Source organism: Nestor notabilis, unplaced genomic scaffold, assembly GCF_000696875.1.
Source record: "Nestor notabilis isolate BGI_N333 unplaced genomic scaffold, ASM69687v1 scaffold1602, whole genome shotgun sequence".
Taxonomy (NCBI): domain Eukaryota; kingdom Metazoa; phylum Chordata; class Aves; order Psittaciformes; family Psittacidae; genus Nestor; species Nestor notabilis.
The window spans coordinates 110,099-129,430 of NW_009917830.1; the positions used below are offsets into that span (position 1 = coordinate 110,099).

General features: G+C 45.9%; 1 protein-coding gene across 1 annotated transcript in view; it reads left to right on the top strand.

Moving 5' to 3' along the window:
* Nucleotides 1-19,332, top strand: part of LOC104401745 (lipase maturation factor 1-like) — a gene marked incomplete at both ends in the record, with an annotated part of 141,352 nt that overhangs the window by 86,502 nt on the left and 35,518 nt on the right. The window lies entirely within an intron of this gene.

Sequence of the window (19,332 nt, forward strand, 5' to 3'; positions counted from 1 at the left end):
GGCTTAGGCCTCAAGGTTTTAAAGACTTACATATGTGTTTCACTTGATGTGCTCTGAGTATTCCCATTGAAGTTAACTAAGTGGATAAGACTTTGCAGGATTAAAGCCAAATGAGTCCTCACCCACCATGCTGGGAAGTCTTGTTGAAGTGGGTCATTGGAGGGAAAGGAGGAGGAGTCAGTTCTGAACTTGCCCCTTTCATTTGATGCTTCTATTTATTTAAAGGTTATGTTTTTTCTAAGACAGCTTTGGGGGGAGAAAAGAGAGTTAAAAAGCCCCAGGCTGTGGTGTAACCACCACAGTCAAATGTTGTCATGGCTACTAAACAAGAAACCTAATTTATAAAAGGAGGAAAAACATATGAATGTGAAATAAAAGAGAAAAAAAAAAGAGAGAGGCAATCTTAAAATATTAACTATGATGTAGAGAAAAATACAGACAGACACAGTTAGGAAATTCCATAAGGAATATGACTTGTTTAATATTTATCATAAAGGAAAAGATTAGGAGAGCTCCAAAGGGTGCCAAGTGAAATACTCCACACACATATCCACTACTGTGATAAGAGTCCTGCAGTGGTTCTCTTTGGCAGCTTGGGCAGTTGGTGCTCTTGGCCAAGCTCTGGTGGAGGATGCTCCAACCTGTCTGTGACAGCTTAAATAATCTGTGCTTCTATTTAATGTATGAGGAGGTTGTGGAAAGTTAATTGTGTTTGGGGATGTGGAGGGATTTCTGTGAATGGATCGGGTTAGAATGGATCTGATGTTCCTTAAACCACAGCTGAAGTGTGGTTGAGGTTGCTGCAGAGAAGTGGCTGGGTGCCTCCCGGATGTGTATCCCAGGTGGGCTCTGCTCCCTGCTCCTGTCTCCGTAGGTGCCATCACGCTGCTGCTCTTCCTGCCTCTGTATTGCCAGCTGTCCTCTCCCGAGTTTGGAAAGCACACGGACAACCTGAAAGCAAAGCATTAGGGAAGTCCCACATGTTCATGATGTGATCATGAACACCCATGAGCAAACAGGCTAATGACCATTCCTTGACCAGGGCAAGGTTTAAACAGGGAATGCTGAGGGTCTTCAGGACCAGGCTCACCCACAAGACACCCTGAACAGGTACCAAAGAGCTTCTTTGCAGCTTGCTGGGTCCATGCAACTACCCTTTGTTGTGCTGGGTTGGCAGCACTCATCTGTTTTCTGGTGACAGTGCCCTGATTTGGCCCAGGGGCCCATGACCACCAGCACCATGACAGCAGCAGTGCCACCACAAGACGCCAGAAAGGAGCTGCTCTGACCACAATTGCCATGAGTGAGTACTGGGAAATACCTATGTGGTGTCTTGGGTGGAAAATCCTGGGCAGAGCTGTAATTTGCTGCTTCGTTAAACTTCCCTCAGTCATGTCTGAGCTGCTCATGTATCTGTCACGCAGAGATTTCAAGGCTGAAATTGTGCGTTGGGAGATTAATGCCTTGTGGCACATCCTGTGCTCCATGGTGTAATTTTGCAGCGGTGGGGCTGGCTGCTCACAGGCCACATTGGACCCAGCTCTCTGTTTGGCACTCACTAGTAAACATTTTGGTTTACAGAAACCTTAAGGGTTCCTTCTCACTGTCAGAAGAAATTAACTACAAAGCCACGCTAAAACTCCCTGTAACAACGTTGGCCTGAAGTCCATAGCGTGAAGGCCCGGGATGAAGGACCTTCCTGGCGTGTGGACCAGATTCTCTCCTTGCAGAGCCCATCTAGCACACATGAGCAGTGCCACTGCCCTACTCTTGGCTCACAAAGGACCTTTCCTGCTGCTCATCCCGTGCTGCTCTGACCTGGCAGCAGCCGTTTGCACGCAGCCGCATTGCCAAAGCACTGATCACGGTGTTGATGGTGCAGAAAAACTGGACCAGGGAAGCTTTTTCTGTCTTCTCCCAGCTCCGTGCTGGCGTGCAGAAGCCTGGGAGTATTCAGATCCCTAGTCCTTCCCATTGCTGCTGTTGGGAGAGCCCCTGCAAGCAGCACCAGGCAGTGCCTGGCATGTTCTGGGGTCTCTTGCCTTGTGTCTTGTTCCCCCTCTTCCACCTTGAAGATGAAGAATTTCCAGTTACATCAGTGAGTGTAACTGGAAATAAGATTTGTATTTTCTTTTTAATACTTCTTCTTATTTCAAATCCTGTCTGAAGGGGTCATACAAGGATGCTGGAGAGGGGCTCCATCAGGTGCTGTAGTGATAGGACAAGGGGAAATAGGTTCAAACTTAAAGGGGGGATATAAGGAAGACATTCTTCCCTGTGCAGGTGGTGGGGCACTGGAACAGGCTGCCCAAGGAAATGATGAATTATATGTCCCTGGCAGTGTTCAAGGGCAGCTTGTACCAGGCCTTGAAGAAGGTGTCCCTGCTCGTGACAGGGGATTGGAACTGGATGAGCTTTAAGGTCCCTTCCAACCCAAACCATCATATGATTCTGTGGTCTTAATGTCATCCTAGCTGTCACCTGGCTCAGAAGAGCTCATGACTCCGCTGTGCTGGATGAGGCTGTTTGAATCACAGAACGAGGCAGTGCTGACTTTTTGGTCTCTCCCTCTGTTGACAAATGTAATTGTGCTGGTGAATAACGAGTAACCTTTTCAAACCAGCCCCGTGGCTGCTGTTGATGCACTTGGGTTTTGTTGGATGAGTCACACGCTCGCTTTGGAGCGCAGGAACTTACTGCGCAGACAGGCAGCTGTAGCTCATCCTCTGCTAGAGATTAGTTTGAGCTGGAAAACATCAAGCCCTGTGCAGCTATTTTCCAAGAGAGCATCTCCTCTTGATAACAGTGCAGCTGCCATTAGCTTCTTGTCAGTGCAAGGACCTAGTGAAGCAGAGCGGCTGCTCGGGGACGGCTCTGCCTGGAATATTCTGATATACATATATATTTCTCTCCTCTTCCAAGGTTCATCTCATATGTAAGCGATCAGTGCAGCAGCATGAGCAGGGATCTCCTTGCAGCTGTGACCTTGGAAGTGGGTGGCATTTTCTGCTTCCTCTCCAGCATCCTCCGGGATCTACATTTCGTGTGATCCCATCTGACACAGGCCAAAGCTGCGCTGGGAAAAGTAGTATGATCCTACCGGGAAATACCCACTGCACTAACCTCTTTATGGTGGAGATCTTCAAAGCTCCCTGTAGGAGACAGGCTCCTTAGGCAGCTTTTGAAACCACAAAGTGCCATGTGTGCAGACAGCTACCTGTGAGAAAAATGGCACAAGTTTATTCTTCTGCATATATCCCTTCAGAGCACATTCTCTTTATGTTCCTCTGCAAAGGTGAACAAATGGCTTTAGCTTCTTTTAAAGGTTTGAATTGCTGTCTTGTGCTAAACAGTACCTGTACTGGGGGTTTATTTTGGTTTTCTACAGGTAAACAGATGTGTGTAAGAATGCAGAGATAAAATAAAAGCTCCCTCAGTGCAGCCAGTTTGATGCTGAGCATCCTGGTCCTCCTGGGTTCTAGCCCTGACTCCATCCGTGTCCCATCCGTGGCATGACTTGCTCCCATGCAGAAGGAACGGCTCGGGGGGGGAAAGAGCTGAAAGATCTCCTTTATTGATCATTTCATAATTTACACCTTGTTCCCATTGTAACCTAAATTACAGGCAAAAGCCTGACACTGAAACGAAACTGCTGCAGATGGCAGCATAATGTGTTCTTTAACACATTCTGTGTTTTCTTAAGCATATCTGGTTTTGCCCAATGTACATTTCATTTGCTATTTACTTAAATCCCCATCACTGACAGCTTGGGGATTGCTGAACTGCCATCTGGGATGTAAGTAAAGTGCCTTTTCTTCCTCCTTCTTTTGGCCTTGGAAAATTTAACAAAGGCTTTATGTCCATGGGTTGGGCATTTCATAGAATCCCAGACTGGTTTGGGTTGGAAGGAACCTTAAAGCTCATCCAATTCCAACCCCAGCCACAGGTAGGGACACCTTCCACTAGAGCAGATTGCTCCAAGCCCCATCCAGCCTGGCCTTGTGTATTTTAAATACACAATGTGACATGTCAGGGAGCTCATGGGTCACATCATAGATTTGTCACGATTTTCAGCCCATTTTCTAATACACAGAAGGGAGCAGCTCAGGGGAAGTGCAGGGGGGAGCAGCTGATACTTTGCTGCCTGCTCCCAAGGCCCTTCCCCAGCGGAGATGCTGATGCACGGTACCTGTTCTGCACCTCCTTCAGGTTCCTCTTTTGTTTTAACTCACCCCACCATTTCTACTAAAAGTTTCACATTCAGTATTTCATTTTTTTATCCCTGAGGCTTTTGCAGCCTTTCTTTATTGAAATCAAATGGTAACCAGCCCCACATACGGCACCAGCTTGTTTTGTCTCAGTGTCTTTTCACGCCACAACTGTTTTCTATTTCTCCTGAGCTTGCAGAAGCCCAGGGCTGATGCTCAACTTCACGTCCATACATGTATTCGCTCCAAACGTGCTGCAAGAGGTTGGTTTGATGGAAAAATCCAGGTCATCCTGGAGCTTGAAATACACCCAGCCTTGGCTTTCAGTGACAGAGTAGCCAACCCAAGTTAAATATTTTACTGCAGATGTTGCTAAGAGCTCAGAGTTACTGAAATTATGTACTTTAATGAGGCAAAGAAAGTAGCTGCAGAAAGATATAAATCAGAGAAGCCACCAGTGTTTTCCACCGTAGAGTCACGCTGATCAGATGTGACATCCCCTTTACTTTCTCCCTGCGTTTGCCTTATGCCTGCGGATGTGGTCATGTCCTTTCCTTTTAACTTTCAAAGGAAAAGATGAGTTTGAATCTGTGTGTTGGGATGGAAGTGCCAGTGAGTTTGGGGAGCAGAGTCCTGATCCAGCTTTTGCAGCTGGCTGCTATGTCTCCGCAGTCAGTCGAACCAAAACCTTGGATTTGGATGGTTTTGAAAGGGATTCGTAGCACAGCTTCCCTGTGCCAGGCTTGTCTGAGATTCGAGGTACGCAGCCTGCCCATCTAAATTTATTCCAAAGACCATTGTTTTCCCTATCCTCTGTCTTTAATACCAGTTTAATCCAAATTTTACCAAGACCTGAGTGGATACTAGGCAAAAAGTTTGCTCTCAGGATAGATTTTTCCTGATGTGTTCCCGTCCTCTGATGGGGTTTGCTCTTATTTTGGCAATAGTTAGATCCGTCTAAATAGTGTAGAAAAAGTGAATTTCAAAGGAGCCTGCAGTTGACTGGAAGTGGAAAGGGAATTGAAGTATTTTCGCCAGAAGTATTCTAGCATTCCTTCAATCAAGGAATATAAACAGTTCCATGTGACTTCAGGCTGATCCAGGATTTGAGAGAGCAGGCTTTAATTCACATCATTTCTCGCAGAGGGAATTTTGAAGCCACACGTCTCCCAGTGAACAATATCCTGATTAGGAGAGAAAAGGATATTCTGGAAAAGGGGCTTTCATTCTCTATTTTAATATTAATATATATATAATTAGTATTGTTCTACTTTATTATTGATACTTCAATAATCATCTAGCATTTATTACAGTGGAGTTCTGGGGTTTGCTGTGTGGATGGTGAGTTATTGATTTATGCCTATTGACAGCCTGTTCCTGTTATGCAATTATAACAGGATTATTCCTGCTAGGGTGAAAAATGCTTCTGCTGAATACTTCTTTTCCTGTGTGCTAGTATTAGGAGATAGTGGTCCCCATCCGTGGAAAACTGCTGTGTTTGGGAGAGCCCAAGGTGCTAGGGTTGCCTAGAGAGCCATTCTTGATCCCTGCTAGAGTGTCAAGCTAAAGGGCCATCATTTTGCCACTTGAGTAAGTGGGCTTCTACTGCTGGGTTCTTTGCACATCATTGAATTGAAGACACCACCATGTGAAGGGACTTTCCTTTATCCCATGTACCATATTTCTTAGGAATATGGACCTAAGGTCCTCCCATTCAAGGGGATGTATAACGTATCAACATAAGGGTAGTATTTCCTCTGCTGAGGGCTTCCCACATCCTGGCACTATCTTAACTCATCCATCTGACATTCCTCCTTGTTTCCTGTCCACGAGAAGATGAGCCATGTGCTCCATAGCTCACCAAATGCACCTTCAGTGTGCGTGGCCAACATGCCCAGTGAGCTCCTCCCAAACCTTACATTATGATAACAGCCATCCCGTGTGGTTTCATAGCGATGACCCACCAGCCAGAGACCCTGCTCCATCCACAGCACAGGGACCACACCAGGGCCACCCATTTCCCATGGGGACAGCCTCTGCCATGGGTATGTGATGCCCTGGCTGCTCCCGAGGTCCTGCAGCCCACAGCACCACAGGTATTCGTCTGCATCCGCTTCCAGCAGCGCATCCAGCCAACAGCACCAGCAGCCCGTGTTACCGCTCAGGTTTTTGACAGTTTTATAACCTTACATTTGCACCTTATGGAAAACTATGACAGTTAATGATTAATTGCCATGTTGGAACTTTTCTGATGATGTCTTAATATCCGAGTATGTGGCAGACCTCTGCAGAGAGGAAAAATAAAAACCTGCAGCAAAATGCTCCCAGAACAACTTGCCTCAGCGAGCACTGCCCGGGCCAGCGAGTGCTGTCCAAGAGACATGGTTATATTTAGGACTGGGGTTTAGTGCTATTTACAAGGTGTCTAGCTCAAATGTGAAACTGGTTTCAAAGGAAGCTGTGAAACAGTTTTTCACGGGTGAGTTCTTCAGTCACTTTTCAGTAAGAAAGTTGGGTTTGGTATTGTAAACCAGCTGCTGGTTCTTAACCAAAGCAGACGAGAGCTTGTCATTGATCCCTGCTGCTGTTGCACTCTGAGAAGACCTTAATGCTGTGCTAACAGGAAAAACCCCTGGGTTTATCATTTTTTACAGTCAAATAACTGCTTTCAGCTTCTTTGCCTTTGATCTGTCTGATCTTGTGTCTATCTGTCTCCACTGGTGGCAGACCTGGCTTTGTAGCAGCTTCACATTGATGTGGAAGCCGCCCATCACATGCATCTCCCCATGGCTGCAGGGTTTCGTAGCGAGTCAGTCTGTGGTTTGGGACATGCACAGGCAGGGAGTGGGTGCTCGAGAAGTCTCCATAGCCTGACCCTGTCATTGTTACTACAAGAAGAAAATGCTGGATGCAGGATGGCACTTGTGAGTCACCTCTGCAAGCTCTGATTTCATAGAATTAGGGAATGGTTTGGGTTGGAAGGACCTTAAAGCTCCTCCAGCCCCACTCACTGCCACGGGCAGGGACACCTTCCACTAGAGCAGGTTGCTCCAAGCCCCTGTGTCCAACCTGGCCTTGAACACTGCCAGGGATGGGGCAGCCACAGCTTCTCTGGGCACCCTGTGCCAGCGCCTCAGCACCCTCACAGGGAAGAGCTTCTGCCTCAGAGCTCATCTCAGTCTCCCCTCTGGCAGGTTCAAGCCGTTCCCCTTGTCCTGTCCCTACAGGCCCTTGTCAAAAGTCCCTCTCCAGCCTTCTTGTAGGCCCCCTTTAGATACTGATCAGGTATCGATCAGTACCTTAGGTATTGATTTAGGTATTTGATGTCTTTCCATGAATCAAAATGATGGTCTTCAAGCATTCTGGATGGGAACAGTGTTCCTGGGGAAGGTGCTGGCTCTGGCCCATTTAATATTTTGATGAATCCACAAATTCTGATTGGAAAAATTCCTTTCCAACCTGCTCTCCCCATAGAGGAGGCAGATGGAGGGCAGAGCCCAACATCCCTCTGGAGCATATGGTGTGGGTCTCTTTCCAACATAACCCGTCTGGAGATACTACTGAAGCAGAGCACTTCTGCTGGACCTCAACTTTACATTTGCTATAAAAGTACTTTTAATGAGTGGGATGGAGCTGGTTAGTGAAACACTTGGACCGTTAATAGATGTAGAAATGTTTTAATGTGCTGCTTGACTTTATTGATGAAATGAGCTAATCGGAACGAGCTCCGCTCCCGCGCCGAGTGAGGAAACCCAGGCGTGCTCTCCGGGAACAATGCTCTGGTTTTCCAAGCACTCTTGTCCTGGGGATGGGTCCTAAAGCATTCTGCAAGCAGCACACTTAGAGCTTCGTGTCCATGATGGGGTGTCACTGTTCCTTGGTTGTCAGGTTCCTGTGGGAATGCCGGGAAGGGCTGCGGTGTCCTGTTTGTAACACCTGCCTTGGAGTTTGGGTTGGGATCTTCTGCATCCTGCTTCTCCCGGCTTCATCGAAAATTCCATGGTCTCTTTTATGACCATGAGTAATCAGGAACTTGCTTTCACATCCTGTTTCAAAGTCCACACGAGCCCCATAATTACATGCTAATACCATTTTCTCGGGACTGAATTGGGGCCAGGTCCTGATCTCGTGCTGGTACAAACCAACAGGGCAGTTCCCTCCAGTAGCTCTGCCTCTTCCTGTGCCACCTTCTCCTGATGGTGACTGTAGTTTTGGTGGTGTCTTGCCAAGTCTTCCATTAGTGGTTATGGTGTTGGGTTGGTGCCTCATGGACGTTACCTGCCTGCAGGGCTGGTTTCGGTTAGCGGGTAGAGTTGTTTCTCAATTATCCGTGTAGGAGCTCAAAAGCTGAAGGTCTCCCTTTCTTATTTGTCACCTTCTTTTCGTGTGCTGACATGTTCTCCATGGAGAAACTCTCTTTCCTAAGCTTAAACGACTCTCAGCCTTACTTCAAGGAAGGTGGTGCCTTCCTGCCCTTAAATAGCATTCTTATCTGGGAGTCCTGCCACGAAAATCAACTCTTTTTGGAGCAAATTGGAGTAAAATCAGCAAGAAATGATCTAAAATTGATCCTCTAATGTAGGATGCTGCTGAAAAGCTGCTGAGATTTGCTGGTCCATGGAAATGCTCTTTGGCCTTTAGTGAAAAATAACAAATAAGGCGTTGAAAGGTTTTTGCCATTAAGTGTCTTCATGGCAGCTCCCCCCTTTAGGAATTAACTTTTACCATCAGGGATGGAAAGATGTTGATAATTCAGAGCAGAGTAGCAAAAAATTCCTTCCTTCTGTAAAATTATTCTTTCATTTTATATTGGTCCAACACTTATATAAACAGTCCTTCAGCAGTTATTCAGCCTGTAATGTATTAATGTGGAACACTGGAGCCTCTAGCAAAAGAGTCAACGGATCAAGCAACACCAAGAGGTATTTTACGTAACAAAGCTGCAGAGCAGAATAAATGTGTCAAAGTCAGTAATTTGGAGACATATCTCGGCTCGGCAGGAGCAGGGCAGGAGGAGGCTGCTTGTGTTTCAGACCCAACGTGAGCAACTGAGCTTAAATTCACACACAGGAGTTTGGTAATTGAGTTAAACCTATAAAATTTCCTGGAAGAGGGACACTTACTGCAACGTCTTGGGCTACATGATAAAGAAACGAAACTCAGTTTAACTCTTTTAGCACTGGACTTGTCTCTCATCCCAGTATCCCAACCCCAATCCTGGGTGTTTCAGAAGGGGCAGCCTGCACTGAGCCACCGTCCATCCCTGCTTCTCCTGCTCGCTCATTGCTGGAGGTCAAGTGAAGTGTTGAAGCATGAGATTTGGGAAGATATAGATAGATATATAGTTATGTAGATATATAGATATATAAATACATATTTATATATATAAACCCCATATATATATATAAAAACTCCCAATATGTATATAACCCTATATATATATAAACCCCCAAATATATATATAAAGCCCCATTTAAATACATATATAGATATAAAAAACCATAATCACTCCAATTTCACTCTCTTGCTTCCCTTTAAATATATTTTCCATTGAAAAGCTGGAAGTTGGGCTTATCCATAGGAATGCTCCATACTCAAATCCCATAATCTGTGGGAACTACAGTAGGTGGTTCATACAGCTACAAATTAAAACCAAGTAGGGAGTGAGACATTTATATTGCTTCATGTTTAGATCAAGAACAAATGTCGGGTGTGTAACAGGAATGGAAAGGGGTTGGTTCCCTGTTGCTTTAGCACTGTTCTGTTTGTAACTTTAGACCAGGTACTTAGACCAGGGATTGCAAAAGCCTTACGGTGCAATTTGTAATGTGTCAACATCTGGCCCAGTGCAAGGACAAATTCTAGTGAAGTTTGCTGCAGGATTGCATTTGTGCATCTGTAATTGGTTTATTCCTCAGTAGTTCTTTTATTCCTCAATATTTCCATTATACATTTATAGGTTATGGGGATTTCCATCTACATAAGTATAAATTTATCATTTCTAATATTTATAAACACCAAGCTCTGCTTTTTAGGGATAAATCTGAGCCTCTTTTAACACAGTTCTTCAAGCCCCCAGTCGTAGTTGCTCAGGAAACAAAAGACTCTGTATAGCCTGTGAATGCTAAAATGCTTTGAATTGTAGCTAATTCTTGTGGCTCTAAAGGAATCATTTCCTATCTTCAGTCTAACTAGAGGTGCACAGCGGGTGTGTGCAACTGTGCAGTGGACATGTTATTTCCTTATTGCTGTATTAAATGTGGTAATAATATGTGGGTTCTCTCCTATTATCTTGTGGGTAGGAAATACTCAGACCTTTGCCTATGAAATCATGTTTTGGATACCAAATTTGGGCTGTTTTGTGACTCAGTGATATTCCCAGTGTGCTGGGTAGGCGCTTCCACCTCTTTTGGAAACTCAGGGCTGAGCTGTCTGACGAGTGTTCAGGTGTCCTGAGATTGGGTGGTCCATGGCAGGTAAGGGGTGGACAAAGGGAATTTGCTTTCTGTTGTGGGCTGTGGTTTATAATGTGAATTGAAATCACTTCATTGTGAGTCCAAAAGTAAACCCAGGTCAAGCCACGTTCTTCTTTCTCAGCTGCTCAGCACAAGTGACTTTGCTCCTTTATCTCCTGGTACTTCCTATAGTTTTCTGAATCTCTGTGGGATTCACAAAACCACTTTATCCACTAAACCAGTGGACAGAGGTAGTTATTTTTGTATGTATTTCCCTGCACTAAACAGCTCTGCAAAGCAGAGATTAAATCCTCATGCAAATATGGAATCAAGAAGTTAACAAGAGATTAAATTAATAGTAGGGGGAAATTAAATGTTCTTGCTGTTGTTGTTTAATGGGAATTTTTTGCCTGTGCCTACAATAACTTCTGGGAAAAACTACGTATATTTTTCAAACTGAAACCAGATGGGGGAATGATAGCCTGCTTTTCTTTGTGGGAGGCTGTGTTTTCGTGGTACACAAGTAATGGAGGCACATTAAAATCAGATTTGGCTTTTGAGCCTTCTCCTGTCTCTTTCAGGAAGGACCAACTTTTGATGTTCCAAGTCTGAGCTTGTCCTAAGAGTAGGAGATTCTTTAGCAATGGGGCTGCAGGTTTCAGGAGGGTGGAGTTAACCACCAAAACCAAAGCAATGGATTCCTGTTTGGTATTTTCCTTCTAAAGCTCCATCTCAGGCACAGATGGCACAGAGACTGCGGGCGATGAAGTGTCCCCAACGCAGCCGGTAGCGCTCTCAATTCCAGTGGCACCATCTGCCTCCATCCACCTTTCACCTAGCCTGGCTGCTGGGTACCCACAGGAAAACCAGGAATAGAGTAAAGCAGAGGAGCGAGGAGTGATGCTGGGGGACGGGGCAAACAGAGGTGGGTGATGGCAAAGCTCCCCTTCCCTTGGTTGCCACCCCTACCACAAGGATTTGTCCCCGTCTGCTCAAAGGCATGGCTTGGTTGGGTCATTCCAAACTCCTACTTCCCTCTGGTTCCCAAGGGAAGCTGAGCAGCCCATTGTGCCTTTGCTCAAGCATGGGAGGTAAGTCTGGTGCAGGCATTTCTCTCAGCTGGGACTCTTGCCCTTAGCCCTGTGTGGAGCAGCGCTGTTGTAACACACGGGATGGAAAGGGATGCGGACCACGTTGTCCTGCTGGTGCCAAATGCCACCCTGGTAGCTCCAGAGGGCACAGCACACACATTCTTGGGTGCTGATATGAGCTCCTCCTCACGTGGGCTTCTTCATAAAGAGCCATAAATCCATCTTAACAGACTGATTTCCTCTTTCCTTGGTGATAAGCGAAGTCACGTTGAGGAGCATTCTTAAGTCCAGCAGCAGGTCCATCAGGAGAGGGGTCTTCGCTGTCTTGAGCTCTGGGGATCTGCGATGAGAAGATGCATGTGGGACACAGGTGCTGCAGCTCTGACAGTGCTGAGCTCACTCTTCTCCAGCTTTCACTAGCACGGAGTGAGTAAGCGGTTGTTTATTTTGTGTGCAAGAAGGAGGTTTACTTTGGGGTTTGCTACATCCTATTTTTTTTCCTAATTCATCACTTTGTTCAGTGCTTTATCTTGAAATGATTAGTGCCTCCGTTGTAACAGTCATCACTAAACCAGTCACATCTCCTGTGGCTGTTGGTATAATTAATACCAGTAACAACGCAGGATGACCTCAGCCACAAGCAGGGGAGAGCTGGCGAGTGCTTTGCTAAGTTAGACCTTTTCAAATCATCTGAGCCTAAGGAAATCTGTCCTCGGGCTGTTAAAGAGCTGCTTGTTGAAACCCTGTCAGCATTAGTGATTATCTTTGAGAATTCCTAGAACATAGGTGAAGTAATGAAAGAGCAGAGAAGAGCTAATAAAGTACCTGTCCTCCAAAGAGAGAAAATAAAGAAGAGCCAGGACACTGCAGAGCCATTACTGGAAAAATACTGGGAAAAGTAATGATGAAACAGGCCATTTCTAAATACCTCCAAAAGCCAAGGGGGATCACTACAGCCGGCATGGTTTTACCAAGAGCTGACTGTGTGAAAGCAGTCTTCTTTCCTTCACTGACAAGACAGGGTGCATGAGTAGAGGATAAACAATATATGCTTTTACTGAGGCTTTTGAAAGTGTTTGACATAAAATCTCATGAACAAATCAAGAAAATAGGGTCTATAAGAAGTAGGAAATACTGATGGAGAGCAGGAAATACTGGTGGAGAAAAGAGGTTGGAAAGTCTATTTGGCATTTAGCGATGGTTGCTGTCAGAGGGAAGGATTTATCAGGGGGGCTTCCTTGGGGTCTGTCTAGGGACATTAAGGGTTTTCATTAATGATGTCTGAAATCAGTAGGTCATGCTCAGGTAGGGCATTGGTGCACATGATGAGTGTTCAGAATAATCCAGTCGGAAGGGCTGCACCATTGCAGAAAGGACAAATGTCCTGCTGGAATATATAAGCACTTTGTGTTCCGGGTGTATAAGTCCTTCCTGCTTCCTGCCGTTGGTAAAGGCTAGAGCTGAAAACGTGGCTCAGTTTGGGGGGCTCTCTTCAGGAAAGATACGTCCCAGCTGGAGAAAATCCAAAGGATGGCGAGAATAAGCAGAGACTTAGTGACTGGATTCATCAGGCCTTCAAGGCCAGGCTGGACACAGGGGCTTGGAGCAACCTGCTCTAGTGGAAGGTGTCCCTGCCTGTGGCAGGGGGTTGGAACTGGATGAGCTTCAAGGTCCCTTCCAGCCCAACCACTCTGGGATTCTATGAATCTAAATAAACATCAGTGGGAGGGAAGAGGCAACGTGCAAAGTTTTCATCCGTATGAAAAGCTATTGCAGATAGAAGAGGCTTTGATGCCAGTGAGCAGAGAAGGGGTCATGGGATTGATGAGTGTGAAGGAAGAGTCAGGCTAAATATTAGGAACAATGTAAAGGTAGGGAAGCAGTGGAGTAGGTAGCCTGGGACTTGGCTCCATCACTCAGCAAGGCTTCTATGAAGAGTTTAGACAAACACGCTACAGTGTGTGTAGAGACATCTCTACCTTGGGGCAGCATGAAGGACTTCTTGAGGTCTCTTCCAGACCTCTGCACATATGCTTTTATCTTTAAATGGATTATAGTTCTTTCAGGCAGCCCAATTTTGGCTCTTCTGTGCCAACAGCTTAGTATCAGGAAGCTCCAGCACTGCGTGGTGACAGTGTCCCCGTGCTCAGATGGAGCCGGCGAGCTCCAGCCAGCCCTCGACCGTGTTTAAGAGTTTACAGCCCGTTGTTGTTCCTGCTGGACAACTCTACAGTCTGCTACCCAGAATACGAGCTTCTCCTGCCTACTGTATGTTTGTAACAATCTGTGATTGAAAAAAATCAACCCCAGCTAACAAAGAAGTCAAACCTGTAAAAAAGTTATGGGTGGAGGTGCCCATTTTCTGACAGAGGGGTTTGGTAACAGGGCAGGGGACAGAAATGTAAGGAATAATTGTTTTTGGGCCTAGAACCAGGAAAACTACTTTTCCAAATTAATCCAGGGAGAGCCATGAATCCACAGTATTTCATATCACACTTCATAAAACTGCAGTCATAATCCATAAAACTGACATTATTAGATTAAAAACCTCAGTTCCTCCTATAAGGAGCTCGCTCATTAGACATGCTGTAGTTTTATAACCTTAAAGTTCCTACCCAATTACCATGATTAATACTGTGCTTTAATAAATGATTTTTAAAAATCACCACAGGGGTTGATACCATCTGTTTGTTATAATTGTACATTTAAATATTGTCTAGCAAGAAAAAAAGACAGTAAATACAAATCAAAACCAGGGTAGGGAGGGTACAGCCCATCCGTGGCAGCAGAGGTTGGGATGGTGGTGGAGATACAGTTGAGTTGTGGTTGTGGTAGGAGTGCAGAAGGGCAAAGCCTGGCATGGCAAAGGGTGGAATTACTGAGAGATGGGTGCAAGAAACTCTCCTTCTTCACGCAGCTGATGGGGAAGGAGCAGTGATGCTCTCCTGGAGGGGTTTGGTGTCCTTGCCCCCAAATGTGGGTGCAGAGGAGGTCCAAAACCCACACACCTGCTTTGTACGTGGGTGAAATAAGACTTAGGGGAGTTCGGTGGCTTAGCCCAAATCGCCAGCACCAGCATCAGGCATGTACCCCCTTCACTTCCCAGGGCAGTGAGCACACGGTGATCAGAGATCTCTGCCTGAGAATCATAGAATCAGGGAATGGTTTGGGTTGGAAGGGACCTTAAAGCTCATCCAGCTCCAACCCCCTGCCACAGTCAGGGACACCTTCCACTAGAGCAGGTTGCTCCAAGCCCTGTGTCCAACCTGGCTCATCCAACATGAGAAATTCATGTTGAGTTAAACTTCCCGCCAGGAGCCAGGGTGGCTCCAGGGCCGGGAGAGCAGGAAGACACAGAAGCTTAGGAGGTTTCATGCAGAAAAGGAAGGATTTAGGTAAATGTGCTCTGTCTGCCAAGGCAAATACTAGTTTGAATTGCAAAGGATCCACTAACCCCGGGGGATGCTGCGCTCGCAGGAGCAGAGCTGCTGCTCAGATGACAAAGCTTCATAGAATGATAGAATCATACAGGTTGGAAGAGACCTTTAAGATCAAGTCCAACCATTACCCAGGACTGCCACCCTCAGTGCTGGCTGGCCATGTCATTGAAATAACATACACCTTGTGTAGTAACTGCCTCAAAACCACCTCATGCAGAAACTGCCTCAAAACTGTTTGCAAGGAGGCACCCGTTTGAAAAATCATCTGTTTTCCTGTTAATTGACTTTGAAATGAGAGTTTCTTTGAGGTTTATTTTTGCAAAGCGGGGTTCATGGTGCTCAGCCCTCCTCGAACAGGGTATAACCTTAACCTGGTTTTAACACTGGTGCTGGGCAGTGGCTGGTGTGAGCGTCCAGCCTCAGTCAGTGTAACTGAAGCTAAAACCGTGTCAGGTTCATGATTCCACCCACAGACCAGAAAATGCCAAACTTGTATTATTTTTGAATCCCCTGATTTTTTAAGGGCTGGTGGAAATCAGATCTCTTGCTTCTGACTTCCAAGCAATAAAGAGAGGTGAATCACTGCAGGCAAAACCTCCCATGGACCACCCAGTCGCTCCCTATGAAGCTGCAAAACGAGCCTCAGCAGAAGTGGCAAAGTGCAGAACTGTTTTCTTAGTAGCACTGCAATTGCACGAGGCAAATTGCATCAGCAAAGGAGCAGAGTTTCCTGACAAAGTAGCTCAGTGAGAAGTGTGTTAATGAACACAGGCTGATTAATATGCATTGAACTAAATCACGTTCAGGTCAAAGGAGGAGGACCAAACCTTGGGTGTAAGATGTCCAAGGTCCTAGCACGTGTGTAATTCAGATTTAAATACTTCTTTCTCCTCATAATTGTGGATAATTATCCAACTCAAGCTAAAGAAGTCATGATTTTTTTAACTAAAGGATAGTTAGAACTGTTGTTACTGTAATAGGTCAGATCCCTCCTTGCTCTAAGATTATGTGACTAAAGCGTCCTGCTGGGGTTTGCAAACTGTAACCTGAAAATCACCAGACTTAAGAAAAATTGCTGCCAATCATATTAAATACGAAATGACACATTTTTAGCATTTATTTCTTGCCATTTTTAGTGAGAAAACATACATCTTTTTAACAGAACACTGGCTAAAAGTCTATGTGCTATCGATGTTTGCACTGTGGGGTAGTAGGGAAGTCTGGGGACCAGCGTTTGGACACGCCGGTATTGCAGGGGGACTTGTAATTAAGACATTGGATTTGTAATTGAGACATTTGGGTCCTAGTTCAGGTTCTGCTGGAAGGCTCCTTATGAGTTGTTTTAAGGTGATATCCCCGGAGAGCGTTGATGAAATCAGAATTAGCTGCCAAAATTCTTCCACACTCTGCCTATAACACAGCTGTGATACATCCTAATCTTGATCTTTGTCCGGTGTGTTTACATTTAGTTGTTTTCAGGACAGGAATTGTCCTCTTACCATCTGGTTTGGCAAGTCCAAGCTAAACAGGTCCACGTTGCAGTTGGAGCCTCCTTGTGTTATTGTGAGGATTACAAGATCCTCAGAACAAACCCCCAGGTAATGCCCAAAAGCCCTTGGAAACAAGTACGTGTGCTGCTGGTGAAGTGGGGTGGTGGGCTCATCTCCTTGTTCCCACCCATACAGTTGGCATGCCATGGAGACCTTGTTCCCAGACAAGCCCCAGGAGACGTTGGAGACCTCTGAGGTCAAGACACCTCTCTAAAAGCCATGAAGAAATATATTGCAGCATTCCCAGGCATCCCAGCATCTAGGCAAAGATCTGTCTTGTGCTGTAGAAGATCTACCATGACAGTGGCTACGTTACGCAGTGGGGTTGATACCTGCTGGTACCTGCCTGAGCTTTCATTGTCCTGGCCAGAGGAGGAGAACCTTGCAGGTTCAGTGAGTTTTCCTCTTTGGTTGGGATGTAGATCTTTGTGTTCATTGTGGGGTTTTGTGTCCGTTGGAGAAGGCAGGCCCAAAGGTGTGCTTTGCCATGGGACTGGGAAGTTTGTGACAGTTTCCAGCTCCCAAGCAGTATCCTTGTGTTTGACTTGAGTTGGGCTCTTCAAGGCAGCTGGGTTTCCTCCAGAGACCCACTGTCCTCGGGTACAACATGGACTGGAGGGGCTGGAGAACTTCAGCTCTGCTTCTTGGGTCTGTGGTTAGTCCTTCAGCTTCTGCAGCTCCTCAGGGCTTCTGAAAGCTTCATTGCTTGTTCACCAGGAGGAGGGGCTGAGGTTGATTTGTGTGGGCCACGCTGCAGCTCCACAGCCTGCAGCGGGATGCTGGGGGTGTTGTGGCTTTGCACATTTGGTCTTGCACCATCTCGAAAGTCTTTGTTGACCACATGCACTAAAACTGTGAGCAGACAGTTCACAGGAGGATAAAGTTCAGCTGTGGGAATGTGGAAGTGTTCTTTAAATACCGTAACAGTGGTGCCAGTGGAGGTTACAGTTTTCAACCCTGCTGGAAGGTGGGGAAGTTCTCATTAGCTGGTCCAAAGGCTGAAATAGAAATGACTTTGTTACACCAGGGCATTATTTTCTGACTTGTAATACATTAAGTCACCTTTATAACCTTCATGTTTTATGGATAAGGTGGTGAGACTACTTCCTTTTCCTTCCTTTTTTCTGCCTCTTTTGTTTTAATGTGTCTGAGGAACAGCTACTTAATTAGGGCTAAATCCTAAGTAATGTGACTAATGGGACAAGAATCCAATTCAGCCTCAAAACTCATATAGCCCTGAAGAAGCATCAGCTGCTTTTCAATTCTCGTCTTCTGTGTGTAGATTCCCAGATGCTGTTTAATGCCAACACTCTAAATCACTCCTAACATGTTCCCTTTGTGACCACGTATGGTGGGCAGCCCAAGGAAACCCAGATGTGTCTTCACAGTCACTGCCCTGGGGTTGGCTTCACTTGACACATCTCCCTGGCACTGGAGCAAGTTCCCAACATCCATTCTGCATCTGGTGCGAGGCTCAGTGTCAGCAAGGCTGAGCTGGCAGCGCTCCCTTCTCAGATGAAACATGGCAAGCACTAACATGACACCACGGTGGAGAAGATAAATGTGGCGTTAAAACACAGCGGGAGGGGAGGTAGGTCTGGTTGAGCATGAGGAATGTTAGTGTGTACAAGTCGATGGTGAGACCCATCTGATCTCCTCCGTACGGTCCTTGTCAGCACCCAGAGAGATTGATGGTGGAGGGCATGGCTGCTGGGATGGGCAGGCAGGGAGGTCCTCTGGGAGAGGAGAACAGAGCGGTTTGGTGTGCTTTAAAGTGGAAAAGTGGAGAGGGGATGTGACCCTACAAATAAAACAGGGGGTCTGTGAACAGGTAAAATAGTGGCTTGGAAAAATAGTGGTAAAAATAGACTGGGCTTAAATAAATTTAGGCTAGAAAATAGGAATTCGAATGAGCACTTGTGAGGAAGCAGAAATTGCTCTGTGTGTTCAGGTTTATATGAAGCTCTAATGAAAGGCTCTAGCAGGAGGTTGGTATGTACCTTGAGCAGGGTTTACCTGCACCATCCTCATGGGTGATGTGTGAACGTGGCAAGGAGGTGACATCTTTCTTACACCTGCAACACGAGGGCTGTGAAGATGTGATTCATGACCAAGACTAAACAGGCAGTGCCCAAAACCAACCGCGTGATGCTTATTAGGACTTGCTGGAGAAGGGAAAGAAGGTTCCTCGTATTTCTCAAGCCATTGTAAGAGTAAGACAAAAAATAACATGTGCCTTCAAAAAGCCCTTCCCGATGTGTACAGATACTTATGGAGACCTCCAAAGGCTCACAGATTTTTCCACTTCCTCTGCCCTACCCATGCAAGACAATCTCCTCAACAGCCAATAAAAGCGAGAATTCTTTTTAAAGGCCTCTTAAAAAATCCACACTTTAATGCAGCTCTTTAATTAGAAGCTTCAATATTTCCTCCTGAAGGGGTTCAGGAACGTTGCTGTCGCAGATACATTGGCATAAGCAGGAAGAGGATGCTTCCCAAGGGCTGACCTGCTGTGCGGGCTCCGGGAGCTCTATGGAAATCCAGTCACACTATACCCTGGCTGAGCTTTCTCCTGCTCAAAGCACATG